Source organism: Balaenoptera physalus, assembly GCF_965194825.1.
Source record: "Balaenoptera physalus genome assembly, chromosome: 14".
NCBI lineage: Eukaryota > Metazoa > Chordata > Mammalia > Artiodactyla > Balaenopteridae > Balaenoptera > Balaenoptera physalus.
Window position 1 is genome coordinate 41,769,921 of NC_138893.1, and position 15,325 is coordinate 41,785,245.

General features: G+C 45.5%; 1 protein-coding gene and 1 long non-coding RNA gene across 2 annotated transcripts in view; one reads left to right on the forward strand and one right to left on the reverse strand.

Moving 5' to 3' along the window:
* Positions 1 to 2,920, reverse strand: part of PDCD4 (programmed cell death 4) — a 28,883-nt gene extending 25,963 nt beyond the window's left edge. Inside the window, exon 1 of the mRNA XM_082424904.1 lies at positions 2,783 to 2,920. The gene's annotated coding sequence lies outside the window, so the exon portion shown is untranslated. The remainder of the gene's footprint in view (positions 1 to 2,782) is intronic.
* Positions 1 to 15,325, forward strand: part of LOC309642856 — a 54,797-nt gene that overhangs the window by 2,464 nt on the left and 37,008 nt on the right. The gene's annotated exons all lie outside the window — the stretch shown is intronic.

The window sequence follows — 15,325 nt, forward strand, 5'->3', positions numbered from 1 at the left end:
CAGTGTGACCTTTTTTTAAGATATAAAGTGCACAAATTAATAAGAATGACTAATAAACTAACTACAAAAACGCATTTAGTTTTTATATAACATAACCTACTGTCAGTTGTCATTTTAGAAAGACGATACGATGCCTCCTGGAACTCAAAGGGAAAACTGACTTTTAAATTCCTCAATATATACCATTCTAACATCTTACAAGTTTTATACCCCTTTTCTCCAGAAAACTTCTCCTTTCTCCTACCAACTTCAGATTTAGGGGAAAAAAATGAACCTTAGAAATAAGTACATAGAGATAAATAAAGATAGATAAACAAAAATAGTTTGCAAACCTAAACATTTAGTATCCTCCAGGGCTGAAAATGCCTTATCTGTTTTATTTCAGTATACGAATTACATGTTATAGGAAAGTGAAAATGTCACATGATATGTATGTGAGATTTTTAAACTGGAGTTACATTTAAAAAATCATTTTCATTCTTGATACACATACAATCTTCAGGAGAATACTTTCTGCAGAACCTAGCTAATAAAGGAAATGATTATTATAACTAATGTTTTAAAAGCCCTTTATAATTCAAAAAGAATTTTACATGCATTATTTCACGTACCTCTCAGAACAATCTTGAGGTAGGAACTCCACTTTGCATACAACTAAACAGATTCAGAGAAGGTAGGTGACCTCTCCAAAGAGAGATAGCTGCTCACTGGAAGAACCAGGATTAGAACCCAGACCTTCTAAATCCACTACTGTTTGCACAAGTTCAACGCAAGACTTTAATATCCCACAGGAAGACTCTTTTTTAGGGTTAACAGAGAGAAGCTTACTAAAATACAGACTCCTACTGTTATAACAAATTTTTAAATACTGCTTTTCAAACACTAAAAATAATATCTAAACTATTACACAAACGACAGGCAAAGAAAATTATCAGGTAATGACTACAAATAACTTACCAAGTTTGCTTTTATTAAATAATTATCACAACAACAAGAAAAAGTCCTGTCTGGGTCTTTCGGCAATGATAACACATTCAAGAACTCAGGCACACTTGATATCAACACAGGTGTTTTAAAAGAGTTTACAGAAAGATAAAGATGTGTTCCGTGTTTTTACTCTCTTCAAAGTGATGAGGGTTTCCAGTTACTTAACAATCCTTAAAATTTTTGCCCCAAACTTAAATGTAAAGCAAAAAATCTAAACTCCACATCCTTCATATAAACCATAAAATTAATTTTCAGTAAGAAAACAAAACTGTAAGTTAGACAAAAGGCTGAAATTAAACATTGTTTTCATTCTTCCAATGTGTTTCACAGAAACATACCATCAGAAGTATTCAATTGCCAAGACATTTACTAAAAGATAAGAGTCTGGCTTTCCCACCCCACCTCCCACCAAAAATCTATTTCCTGAAATAAACCACTTCGACATTTTTTTGGAGTCAAGTTTAGGCCATATATTAACTAGTACTTGTATTCATTCCAGGGCTACAATCCTAGCTAACTACCCATTTAAAACAAAATCTGCTAAAAGCATTCGACCACAATGACGCAAAAATGAGCAGGAAAGAAAAGTATCAAAATATCATTTATTTTTGCACTCCTAACAACCATGTTTCCTTTCTCATAACTACAGCAGAAAAACCAATCAAAATATAACTCAAAGACCCCTGCTGAGATATTAAGAAGTTTAATAAACCTGGAATAAAGGAAAGTTAAGGGTATAAATACCAATAATTTACAACACATCTGCAGTGGTCCTTTTTTTTTAAAGAAGTGAATGGTGGTTCCTAAAAAGCCTTACATTAGCAAGAATGCCAAAATTCTAAAACTTAACAGTGAAAATGCAACGAAAACACAGGCGGTGACTTTTTTCTCCCCCAGAGGAAGGTGCATTTTTAATCATTTTAATCGTCTGTGGATATCACACAGTTGCTAGCTACGCGGTCAGTTCTCACTAGGGCGTAGGGAGACAGGCGATTTTGACGTCTGCAGACAGTTTTGAAGCTCTTGGAAAAACAAAAACCCTCCCCTTGAACACTGCAGCACCAAACTGACAAATGCAGCCTACACAGCAAACGTTTCACAGAAGGGGGCTCCCTTCCTGCCTTTGTTTTCTCCGGGAGATTTCATTTAAACTAAACAAGCGACCCTTTACCCGACCAAGGGGGCCGCGAAGTACGTGCAGGGCCGGGGCGGCGGGCACGTGTCCGCCTCCCAGCAGCCACTCCCGCCGCGCAGGCCGGGACTCTCGCAGACCCCCTCCCAGGCCGACCCCCGGGGGATGTTGGACCGGGGCGGCCGGAGGGCCGGGTCTGGGAAGACGGGCCGGGGGCCGCATCTTCAGGGGGGCCCCCAAGGAGGCCAGGGGGCGGGGAGGGCGCAAACCTTCCTCACAGGATTTCAGTCAGGCCAGAAACCCGCCTCCAGACGCCCACCCTCAAAGGAAAATGAAAACTCGGCCTTCTGGGGGGCAAGCGCCCCGCTAAGCCCGGAGGGGGTCCGGGAGGCGGCGGGCCCGCGCCGCCACGCTCTGGGCCCAGGCCCAGAAGGAGGGAACCGGGGCCAAGTCTCCGCAGCCCGGGGCGTTGGGGCGGGCGCGGCTGGGCCTGCCGAGCTCCAAGGAGGCGGTGGACCCCCTCCCCGCCGGCCCGGACCTGACCCGGCCGCGGCCTCCACGCCCCCACCCCCTCCCAACGAGCGGCTGCATCCGAGGAGAGACAGTGGCTGCGGGAGAGGGCGCAGTCCTCCCAAGCGCATGACCCGCGCCGCCGCTACTGACCCCTTGGGCCGCCGCCGCCGCTTGTCCACGTCCCTGGTCCGCCGGCCCCGACGCAGCACCTCAGCCCCTGCAGCCGCCTCGAAGCGTCTCTGGCCAGTTTTGCTCTGTTTTTGTTTTGTTCTACCCAGTAACACGGAGGCGACAGGTCGGCGTTTATTGGCCGAGGCGAAGAGGTCTTCTGGCCAATCGTGGCGGTAGAGCGGGAGTTGCGGAGGGAAAGGGAGGGCAGTGTAACGTGGAAAGCTGGGCAAGGGCGCGGGAGGGCGCATGCGCTTCGGGCTCCGGGGCCTGGTTGGAGAGGGAGCAAGAGCGGGGTGGGAAGCTGGAGTGGGGGGAGGCTGGGACGTGCGGCGGGATGGAAGTGTGGGAGAATTGGGCTGCGGGCTAGCCTGAGGCCGCTCACCCATTCCCCTCACAGGCCGGTCAGAAACTCGGCGGAAGCAAAGGCTTTGGGCTTCCTGAGGGGCCCTGCCTCAATTTCCCGACACTCCTCAGGAGGATACCCTTAACCTCTACAGTTCCTTCTCTCGCTGGCCCCTGCTCACTCCTTAGCTCCTACTGTGTGCAAACCCCATGCTAAGAAGATTTGCGAATGTGCTCAGTCCTTTGAGGTTGAAATCACTCCCATTTCACAGATGAGGAAACAGACTCAAAAGCCCTTTGAAGTCCCGTTGCTAAGTATGACTAGTCGGGTCCCTGGGGTTCAAACTCACACAAGTATATGGAATCTAAAAAAAAAAAAAAGGTTATGAAGAACCTAGGGGCAGGACAGGAATAAAGCCGCAGATGTAGAGAATGGACTTAAGGACACGGGGATGGGGAAAGGTAAGCTGGGACGAAGTGAGAGAGTGGCATGGACATATATACACTACCAAATGTAAAATAGATAGCTAGTGGGAAGCAGCCGCATAGCACAGGGAGATCAGCTCAGTGCTTTGTGACCACCTAGAGGGGTGGGATAGGGAGGGTGGGAGGGAGACGCAAGAGGGAGGAGATATGGGGATATATGTATGCATGTGGCTGATTCACTTTGTTGCCCAGGTGAAACTAGCACAACATTGTGAAGCAATTATACTCCAATAAAGGTGTTTGAAAAAAAAACAACTCACACATTCCCGGCTCCAAGGTTGAGGATTTCAACCATGGCTATAATTTCTTCATTGAACCTTCGGCCTCCCGTGGCTGTTCTCTGCATCTTTTCCTCCTGGCTGCGTTCTCTTTGGCTAGTCTTTTCCTCACATTCTCCCTAGTTTCCCTATTCCCTAACAACCAGAACCTTCTGCTATCTCTGTCCTCTCAGGAGAGGACTTAGCCATTATCTCTGGCCGGATTTTCCTATTGTCTGATGCGCAACACCTGAATGGTCAATTAGTCTCTCTGGAACCAAAGTGAGCTCCTTCCCCTGGCTTACCCCTTTCTGCCAGTCATCCTGCCTGGGAATCATCTCTAATGCTATTATTTCCCTACACACGTGCACACACATACACACACACACACAACAAAAATCTGTTTCTAGCTTCCCATTGCCTGCTTGGAGCATTACCTCAGGCAGGCATTCAAAGCCCCATGGTGTGACTTCAAGACTTTCTAGCCATATCTCTCCACACCCCTCCCAGTCCACACACACCCCGTGACTGGAACCCACTTGGACCACTCACTGTTCCATATGCTTCCCCACCACTTTGAAATGCCTCTCCTCTTAGCTCTGCTTGATGCAGTCCTATCCATGCCTCATGGGTCTCCCACACAGTCCTCCTTAAGCCTCTTACTTGATATGATCTGCCAGTCCCGATTCCTCACAGTATTGGCTTGTTGCACCTCTAGAGGCACTGATCACATTCTACCTGACATTTTATCTGAGTCCCTGTCTCTTCTCCCCCATTAGACTGTCACCTTGTTGACAGCAAGACCTGTGTCTTACTCATCTGTTATTGTTGTAGTGCTTAAGAAAATGTCTTGCACATTTATTGTACCAGTGAAATAAATACAACTTGATCCAGGTTCACAAAGGTTCTCAGCAGTTGATGCTCATCCTCATCTCCTGGCCAGGTGCCTCCTGGCATGGCCAGGTTCTGAATTAGCTTCATGAGTCACTTTTTAAAAGCAAAGCTTCCTGGTCAAATTCAATTTTGTTTTGTTGTTTTTTTCCGTCACCTACAACTGTCTCCTTTCCCTTCTCTGCCAGAGCGCCACTATCCTCCACTGATCATTGACTTCTGGCTCCTTTTTTTCATCCATCCCGTTCTTTCTCCCCATTTTCCCTTTCTGACTCCTGCTAGATTCTTTCATTTACTCATTTAACACATAACCTATGGCACACACAGGCTGCAATGGGCAGGCACCCCAAGAACTATGAGATAACAAGAGTGGGATAAAATTACCCATTTTTAAAAGCATCTAAAACAACCGCTATCTTTAAGCAAATTACCCCCAAAAGGACCTATTATAAAGTAAAATGTTCACATTCTTTTTACCTATTATCTCAAAGACTGCCCATGATGCCTGGCATCCCAGGACCCACCTTAGGGAATGCCCCTCTAGTTGGATGTGGTTGCCCAGTTTGGACCAGGCAGTCAGGAAATGAGGTTCTAGTCCTAGCTCCCCTCACTAGCTACCGGAAAGAACTTCAGCCCCTCTCGGGACCTCTGTTTTTTCACTAGTAAAATTCAGAAATAGGCCTCTGTTAGTAGTTCCCAGGATGTTTTCCAGAGAACCTGAATTTTGTGGAACTTTAATGGATATCATTTTTTTAAACAGGGGAGGGATTGTTCCATAATTAAACTGACTTGAAAATAAATTGTTTAAACAAAGTTAAAACTGGTTTTCAGTTTTTTGTTTTGTTTTGTTGCCCCAAATCTTCTCAGTATCTTTAATAAGCTGATGTGCCTTGAGAATCTTGAGGGACCAGACTAGGAAGCTCAGTAGTGTTTCCCCAGCTGACTTAAACACAGAACCTAAGTAACAGAATCAGTGTTACTCAGAAACCACTTTGGAAAATACAGATGACAGCCTCTGTCACCAACTTTCCTTCCAGCTGTTTTGAACACTGGCCACCTGTGCCTTTATTAAACATTTTAAAAATAAAAAAATCAAAAGAATAAGCTGAAAAATGGAAAAGTATCCAAGCGCCAAGAATTTTTGCCCACCAAATCAATCCACAAATATTTGTTGTGTGCCAATTCTGTGAAAAACACGGAGCTGATCCACGTGTGTTCTTGGCATTGTGTTCTACCTTAGGGTAGGTGATGTCTGAAGCACAGAGCTGCCCAGGCTTCTGGGCCACAACGTACCTTTTCATTTCACATTATAATTGCTCACAAACTGACTTTTCCGTTTCCTAAAACCCTGTGCCTATGGGTTATGTTAATTTAGCTGTCGGATGAGAAAAGGAGAGAGCCCTTCCCCCTCTCCAGAATGATGGAATTACTACTTCCATTTCCCTTAAGAATGACCTATTCCAGGAGCTTAGGCCATGAAGGGCCACCGCTGTGGCTCAGGATGAGATAACTGTTCAGAGGTGGCAACAGAAGCTCTGTGCTGTGTGTTCAGAGAGACATTATGTACCTCGTCTTCCCCAGACCCCCTCAGGTTTAAGCACTGTTGATACCTAGAGGTGCATAAAGAGTGTTTAATTTGTTAGGGTGTATGGAGGCGGGGTGAGGGTAGAGGGTGGTTTCTAGTCTTTTCCTCTTGAGACAAGTTATTGACTATGTCCCTAGCTGGCTGTGTTGCTTTGGGTGTTTCACTTCCCCTCTGGGTTGATCAGATATCTCGATTTCTTGCACTGTGAAGGTGTTGGCCCTGCAGGGAGTCTTTTTTTTTTTTTTTTTAACATCTTTATTGAAGTATAATTGCTTTACAATGGTGTGTTAGTTTCTGCTTTATAACAAAGTGAATCAGTTATACATATACATATGTTCCCATATCTCTTCCCTCTTGCATCTCCCTCCCTCCCACCCTCCCCATCCCACCCCTCCAGGTGGTCACAAAGCACTGAGCTGATCTCCCTGTGCTATGCGGCTGCTTCCCACTAGCTATCTATGCAGGGAGTCTTTAAAGAGCCATTTCACTTCTGACACCCCATGATGCTGGGCAAGGCACTGAGATGGCCCCTCTGGGGTCCTGGTAGTGGGGGACAAGAGATGAGAGGGTCTGCTGCTGGTGGCAGGGGAGAATTCTACCAGGTGTGAACAGAGGGACTGTCACTCTCAACCCAGGGGCTTTCTCTGAATGCAAAACTCAGATAATATCACCTCCCTCCATCCCAAAGCCCAGTGTAGGGTTGGGAGTGCTAATGAGTTAACGTGAGTAAGTTACTCAGAAATGCACAGATGCTAGGCAAAAGATAAGCACCTCAAATTACTGCTATTGCCTGTGGAACTCTCTAAGCCCTTTTCATTTGTTGGGCAAAACCCCATTTGAGAACATGAGTTTCTTAGTAAGCACTGTTCATGCCCGTGAATGAGATCAAGAAGAGGCCACCTCTCTCTGGGGACTGAGGGATGCCTTAGCCCACTTCCTTCCGAAGAACTTTCAGATGCTACCGTCACTTGCAACAACTTTATCTGCTTGAACTGATATCTTGCCTCCTATTCAGTCAAACCAAGGACTGAATTTTAGGAATTCCTTTAAGGCACTGAATTCTTCTTTAGCACAAATGGTAAAAGACATGAAGCATGCTCTGAAGAAAGAGAGAGCTGCATAAAGAATTCTAATAATGATGACAGTAGCTGACATTTGTGTTGTTTTAACACTTACTGAGCACTTTCACATATACTTTCATGCCCTCCCTGTGAAGTGGACAAGCAGATATCACTCTCTCTGATTTACAGGTGAGGAAAATGAGACTTGAGTAGATCACTGGTAACCATGGGACTTCATACTAAAAGGAAATTTGGGGATCTCTAGTCCAAACCCTTCATTTTACAAATGGAGAAACAGAGACCGGGAGAAGTTAAGTGAGTTGCCCAAAGCGATACAGCTAGTTAGTAGCAGAGCCAAAGTGCAAATGAGTTCCCAGTGTCTCAGCCTTGCACAGGCTAGGGAGCATGTTGACAGGAAGAGTCCAGATACTCTGGCACTCAGGCCTGGCCTGGACTATCTCTGCCACTCAACTTTGAGTCTCTTGGATAAAAGTTAAATATATGAACCCATTTCTGGTCCCCAGAGCCTCCTGCTATCAGATGAATCCATTTTAAGGAAGCAGGCTTACTGGAAGTGAGGAAGCAGGGGCCGTAGGGCCTGGGAGGCTTTGTATGATGTTCAGAAGCTGTTGATGGGGGCATTTTCGAGAATCTCTTTCCTAGAGTAAAGAGCATAGAGTAATGTGAAGCACAGCACAAAGAAGTAGATGCAATGTTTAAAAATAGTGTGTACCAAGAAAGGCGAATGAGGTTTTACTTCCCCAATTCAAGTTTTGAGGGGTTTTCTTGGTGCATTTATCTTTGTGTTCTTCCCCCCACCAAATCACTCCTGCTACCTGAGGGTTTAGAAACAAGCAAAATTAGGGTTGAGAAGCTCCAGCAGATCATCTTTTCCCAAAGAGTCCATAAATTATAACACATCTCCTGCACCTGGCCTGAGTTGTAAGCCTGTGAAAACTCCAGCTCCTCAGAACTGTGCAATCAGGGGACCATTCAGCCCAGTGCTTCCAGCACTTGCTAAAACTGCCACATCCTGCATCGAATTAATTCTGTTGGGTCTGAGTAGAGAAGAACTCCTCCAGTTGTGTCTCTGGGGCTTTTTCTTTTTCTTTTCTTTCTTTTTTTTTTTTGCATTCTCTGGAACACTGGGTCCTCAGCTAGGCTCCACACTTCTCAGAGTTCATGCCCTCTTCTCCACTGAGCCCTGAGTGCACATAAACTGCCATTACGCCCTCGTCCAGTCTGCATCCGCAGAGTGCCCGCTTGCCTCCCAAACGAGGCAGTAGAGCCCAAGGAGCCTGGTGTGAAATGATGTGGACTTTTTACCCTGGGAAATAAGAGTGAGTGGTCATGGGTGGTGATTAAGAGAGGCTGATCTACAAAGAAACACAACCAGGGAAGGCTGGAGGGGGTGGAGAGTGGGCTTAAGAGGTCAATGCTGGACAGAGGGAGACACACAAAGAAAAGGAAGTTAATGAAGGGAACGAATCAAACCTCTATTTATTTTGGGAAAAAAAAGAAATAAAGTAGTGGAAAGTAAGAAAAGAAAAGGGCTAAGCCAAGACATATATTTCTTTTTATCATGAAATGTTTATAATAAAATTAAGTTAGCCCCATGTAAGGGCAGAGACAGAAAAAGATCCTGGGAGACTGCCTAGTGAGACCAACTTGCTCAGAATACAGATGAAGAAACTGAGGCCCAGAAAGCAGAAGAGGTCTGGCTCCAGGCAAGTTATAGACAGCCACAGCACCCCTCCTTGCTATGGGCAGCTTTCCTTTCTCGATATGGTTCTCTGCAGTGTCTTGACCTTCAGCCCTCACTCTTCCTCCCTCCTTCTTTCCTCCCTTCTTTCCTTTCTCCATTCCTTCCTTCCTTCTTTTCTCTTCTCTCTTTCTCTCTTTCCTTCTTCCTTTTTTTCTTTCTTCCTCCTTCCCTCCGTCTTTCTTCCCCCCTTTCTTCCTCCCTCCCTCCCTTTCTCTCTTTCTTTCTTTCTCTTTCTTTCTTTTTCTTTCTTTCTTCTTTCTTTCTTTCCTTCCTTTCCTTTCCTTTCCTCTCCTCTCCTCTCCTCTCCTTTCCTTTCCTCTCTGAAAAGGGCAGCTTCCACAAAGAAAAACCAGGACTGACATTTTAAAGCAGCCTCAGGAAATCCCCGAACTCTACATTTAACACAGTGTGATTGGCAGCCCTCCAGCACAACTGACAAAGCCAGCATCTCAGTAGGAACTAACAGGCGACAAGGCACCCTCCAAGAACCAAGAATTCAAAAGAAAGAAAAAAAATAACTCCTGAGGGGGTCACTTAAAATCTTACCACCATTTCTTGTGTTGTGTATGTGTATGTGCACGTGTGTGCGTTTTGTTTTTGGAAAGTTCTCTTTGAGGTCAGTGAATCTAGGTCAGTGATTTATTGATGAGCTTCAAAGGGTGCAAGAACCTTCTAAAATTTTCTGCAAATTTTATTAGCAATATGTATTTTCTGGCCCAAGGAGTCTGTAACTTCTTTTAATAAGACCCCCAAAAGAGTCATATCCCAGAAAAGATCAAGAACTTCTGGAATACAGCATGCTATTATGTTGAGGCTCATCTTCAGAGGGAATGTTCCACCAAGAAATGCCACTGGCTTCTCCTTGGTATGTCAAACCAGGTGCAGAATCAAAATACCTTCAAAGTAACCACAACAAGGAAACAAATCAAAATAAAATTGGTTTTTGAGATAGCAGTGGTCCTAAAAAGGGCTGGAATGACATTTTGGGACATTCTAATAGTCACTCCAGTCAGGTTTGACAGCTACCTTCTATTTTGTTGACTTCAGTGGGTCAGTTATATAAACTGAACCTACCATGTTTCTTAAACAAAGGATATAGCTCCGATATCCACAAATTTATCTTTTAAAAACTCTTGAACTTACTTGAGAGAAGACAGTATATGTTGTCTCTCAAAATATGCTCCACAGATGTTCCACCATAAAAGATGAAGTAACTTGGAGAAAACTCCTGTCTCCCCTGTTGTGGGATCACAATAAACAATGGTGTTTTAAAGGTTCTGAGAAATCCTAGCATAAGTAAACTCATTTAATTTTCTTTAACCCAACGTTTGCTGACCTTGCTTGACCATGGCACTCTTTTTTACATAATGTCTATTCACATCTTATGAAATACACACCGGAAAGCAGTGATACAGTAGAATGGGACCTGAGCTAGAAGGCAAGAGGCCTGGATTACAATCCTAGTTCTGCTACTAATTGGATGTGTGACTTCAGGCCATTTGACTGCCCTAAAGGTGTAGAACTTAAAATGTCTCCCAGATCCTTTCTGGGGCTGTGATCTATACAATATGATGTCTTGGATTCTGCTTATAGCCATTTTCTACAATTATGCATATTTTCGTCCAGGAGACTGTACAGTAGTACCTGCTATCCTGATAAGCCACGGTCTCTTAAGAATCCTTCAAAGAGAGAAAGTAAATATCTAAGCACTAGACAGGATGGAACCACACTGCAAAGTGGGGGCGGCTTTATCACTGTGATGAGTGCATGTGAGAAGCTCAAAGCCATAGACCTTAGTAAACAAAAAGGCTGCTGACAGGAGGCCATGCACATTTGATGCGGCTGTTTTTTTGGAAACTGCACAACCTCTTTGAAGCCAGCAAGGTTTCACCAAGCATGACCTTAAAAGCAAACGCCTCTTTTCAAAGGACTAAAGTTATTCCCACTGGCGTTATTATCCTCTGGGAGAATCCCCTATCTCAGAGAAAAGGAGTGCTGACTCTAGCTCACTTTCAAAGGTGTTTGAGTCTGTAACAGCCTGACGGCAAGCTTTCCCAGGGACTACTAGAGACCTGGGAACACTAAGTACCACCTGTGAAGGTCCTGGGCTCTTGCACAATCAGTGAAATTAGCCCAGGGTGACGCACTAAGACTACATATGCTTTCTGCATCCGAGGCAAAGGAAGCTCTATAAAAATTTTGCAGGCATAACATAGGGAAGATGTCATAAAAAGCAGGGGCCCTGGGCTGCAGGGAACAGGGCCAGAGATAAGTTGGAACTTGTTCCTCAGAAGGGCTTTCCCCAGCCACCACTGTGGCAGTGTATGTGTCCTTGTATCCAGGAGGGGCCACATGTCCAGGCAGGCTATGCTGTGTGCAGCTTCTTGCCACATATAGGGAATCTTTCAAAAATAAATCTTTCTCTAGAGCCCGCAAGTCACAACTACTGAGCCCATGCACCACAACTACTGAAGCCTGCGTGCCTAGAGCCCGTGCTCCGCGACAAGAGAAGCCACCGCAATGAGAAGCCCGCGCACCACAATGAAGAGTAGCCCCCGCTCGCCGCAGCTAGAGAAAAGCCCACGCGCAGCAACAATGACCCAACACAGCCAAAGAAATAAAATAAATTAAAAAAAAAGAACAGGGAAGATCGCTATACACTCCAATGGAAGATTCTCTAAGACTGAATTAGGTAAATATCAGTGTTAATATATGACAATTTATGTTACAAGAAAGAGGGAGAAATATGAATATTTGACTTCTTTATATTTATGTAAAGAAAGGATATACAAGAAACGAATATAACTGTTTACATCTATAAGGGCTAAGGGGAGATGAGGTATACAGGGTCCAGGATGGAGGCAAGATTTCTCAGCATATACCTGCTTATATTCCTATAATTTTTGGACATATTAAAAAGTATAACAGCCTAGGTTCTGGAATCAGCAGAACTGGGTTCGAATACTGGCTCTTGTGTTTCCTAGTTTTGAGCAAGTTATCTCATCTTCTCTGACCCTCAGTTTCCTCACCTGTAAAATCACCTGGATCATACATTACCTATTGTGTTAGGGCTGTTGTTCAAAAATAATGTTTGTAAAGTACTCAGCAGGATGCCTGACATATTGTAAGTACCTAATTAATAATAATACTTTGATTGATGTTGATATTATTTTTACTTATTGAATTCTGACTGATCCTTCAGACTCGGGTAAAATGTGAGAAGTTTTGCCCGGGCCAGGGCTGAGTGAAGCGTTTCTTTCTCCATCCCTCCCACGATAGGCCTGTCTGGTCTTATGCTGTTCTCCCAGGCTCAGCTTTTTGTTTTCACACTGGCTCCCCAATAGACTATGGGCTCCTGAGGGGCTAAAACCCTGCTCCTCCATCAGGCACAGAGTAGGGGATCGTCAATAAATGTCTGGCGAAAGAATAAAGGAACTAATACAATTTTGATTTTCTGTACAAGAGCCCGTCTGAGGCTGTCAGTGGGAGTTTCACTTCCTGGTTTGGCCCAGCAGATGCCTGCCTGTCACTCACTGGGTCTGCAGGGAGTTGCCAGGAGAATAAACTGCAAGAAGCTGCCTTCAATGCTTGTAGCTAAAGCCTGGCTTTGCTGAGAACGTTCCAAGGAGGGGAACTGTGGCAATGTGTAGGGGCCTCCAAGAACGGCAGGAAGCCAGAGCTCTCCTGGGAGGCCAGGCACGCTGGATCTGGGCAGAACGTGCAGAAGAACACTCCAGCTGTCCCAGGAACATGCTGACCTGATGGGCTGGGGCAGGGTTGATGTTTCTGTCTCAGCACAGGGGCCGGGCCCGGCAGCCCCTGAGCTATTCCTGCTCTCACTGAGCCTGCTTCACTGGGGAGACCACAGTTCAGAGGAAGAGCTGACAAAAATAAAACCAGAGTGCTGAAGTGCTGCTCAGGAAGTTGCAGGTCTGGGAGCCAGAGCAGAGCACAGGTACTTGGGTGACTCACCACAAGAAAGCTGCCTGAAGATCAGACCATACAATACCCTCACTTGATTTGCATCTGGGTGTTTCTTCTTTTCAGGAGTCAAGTCGACAACACCTACTGTTGTCAGGCAGATCGGGGTCTAGGTCTAGCCTCTGCCACCTACCAGATGGCTGAGCTTAGACAAGTGGCCTCTCTGAGCCTCATTTTCCAGAGCCTTTGGGAGACTTAAGCCAAAAACATATACTAAAGGATTAAGCATTTACATAATAAATATGTTTCCTTCCTTCGCTATTGAGCACTATTGAAGGTGAAAGACAAGGTCTCCAGTAAGAAGATGAAATCTAATTCTAGAGATAACACACACACTATGCACAACATACACATACACCACATATATACACACCAAACACATACACAGACATATACACCACACACACCTATACACACCATGTACATATACTATACACATACACACCACACGCACACACATACACCACACACACCTATACACACCATGTACATATACTATACACATACACACCACACGCACACACATACACCACACACACCTATACACACCATGTACATATACTATACACATACACACCACACGCACACACATACACCACACACACCTATACACACCATGTACATATACTATACACATACACACCACACACACACACACATACACCACACACACCATGTACATATACTATACACATACACACCACACGCACACACATACACCACACACACCTATACACACCATGTACATATACTATACACATACACACCACACACCTACACACACCATGTACCTATACTATACACACACACACCACACGCACACATACACCACACACACCTATACACACCATGTACATATACTATACACATACACACCACACGCACACACATATACACCATACACACCTGTACAAACCGTGTACACATACCACATATACATCATACACCACACACATACTCCTGCTAAGTTTAAAACATTCATGAATTAACGACTCCAAATTTCACAGCTCTTCCATTGGCTGCTATCTAAATGGAAACAGGTCGTCTTTCCCCCCAGCTGTTTCTGGGGCAGAGTGCCTCTAAATGTGGGTCTACTCATGGTGATTTCGTTTCCTTTTCTCGGTCAACAGTCAGGTGACACCACTAACCCAGGTGTTCTCCATAGCTCTGTCTTTTTATTAGTTTATAAACCTGGGAACTGAGGCAATGTTTCCAAAAATTCATAGACCCCACCATTTATTGAGCGACTACTGTGTGCGTGGGTATACTTCATGGCGTCTGATCCTCACCACAGCCAGCGAAATACTTCTGTTATCCCCTTACACAGCAGATAAGAAAATTGAGGCTCAGAGAGATTTTTAAAATTGCCCAAGTCCTTCCAAGCAGTAAGGGGCAGGATTTGAACCTGAGGACCTATAAGCCTGAACTGCTTCCACTGCCCACTGCAGCCTGGCAACACAAAACCCAACTGGAGCCCTTGAGGAGTTCCTACTCCACGGCCCTGATACCACCCAGGCTGTTTCCCTCCCAAGTTTCTACTTGGGTCCCTCTTGGCCCAAGCTCTCTCTTCTCCTCTCTGCCCTCCTCCCTCTGGGAGCAGCACGCTTTGCCTTCTTGGAGCAGCGCCCTGAAGGCAGAAGGCTGGAGGCCTCTACTTCCCTTGCCCCCGTCAGCATGGCCAAGGCAAAGTTCTCCCTGGAAAACACTGCGCCCTCCGGACAAAGGCTCTGTGTGATGTTCTAATACCTGCCCGACGGGTTTTCTGTGAAAAGACCCATCTGGGGTGGCTGGGCTGCCAGGTCTGGGACAGGCAGAGTTCATAAACAGCTTCTCCAGCCACAGAGCTCAGACTAGACTGGAGCCAGGTGCTGCCTGCCTCAGTGCCTAAACCCTCCCTGGCCTTGGTCAGCCAGAGCCCCTTTCTGGGAAACCAGCAGGACAGCTGGGTGTACAGGGGCTGAGGCAGGGGGTCCCTTCACAACAGAAAATGGGTTTTGGATTCAGGCAGACCCAGGTGTCAATCCCAGCTCTACCAACTTCTACCTGTCTGACTTTGGGAAAGTGGCTTCTGCTGGCTGAACCTCAGCTCTCTCAGCTATAAATGAAACAAATAATATCCACTGCCCCTAGCCCTGTGCTTGGGTCTCAGTCTCC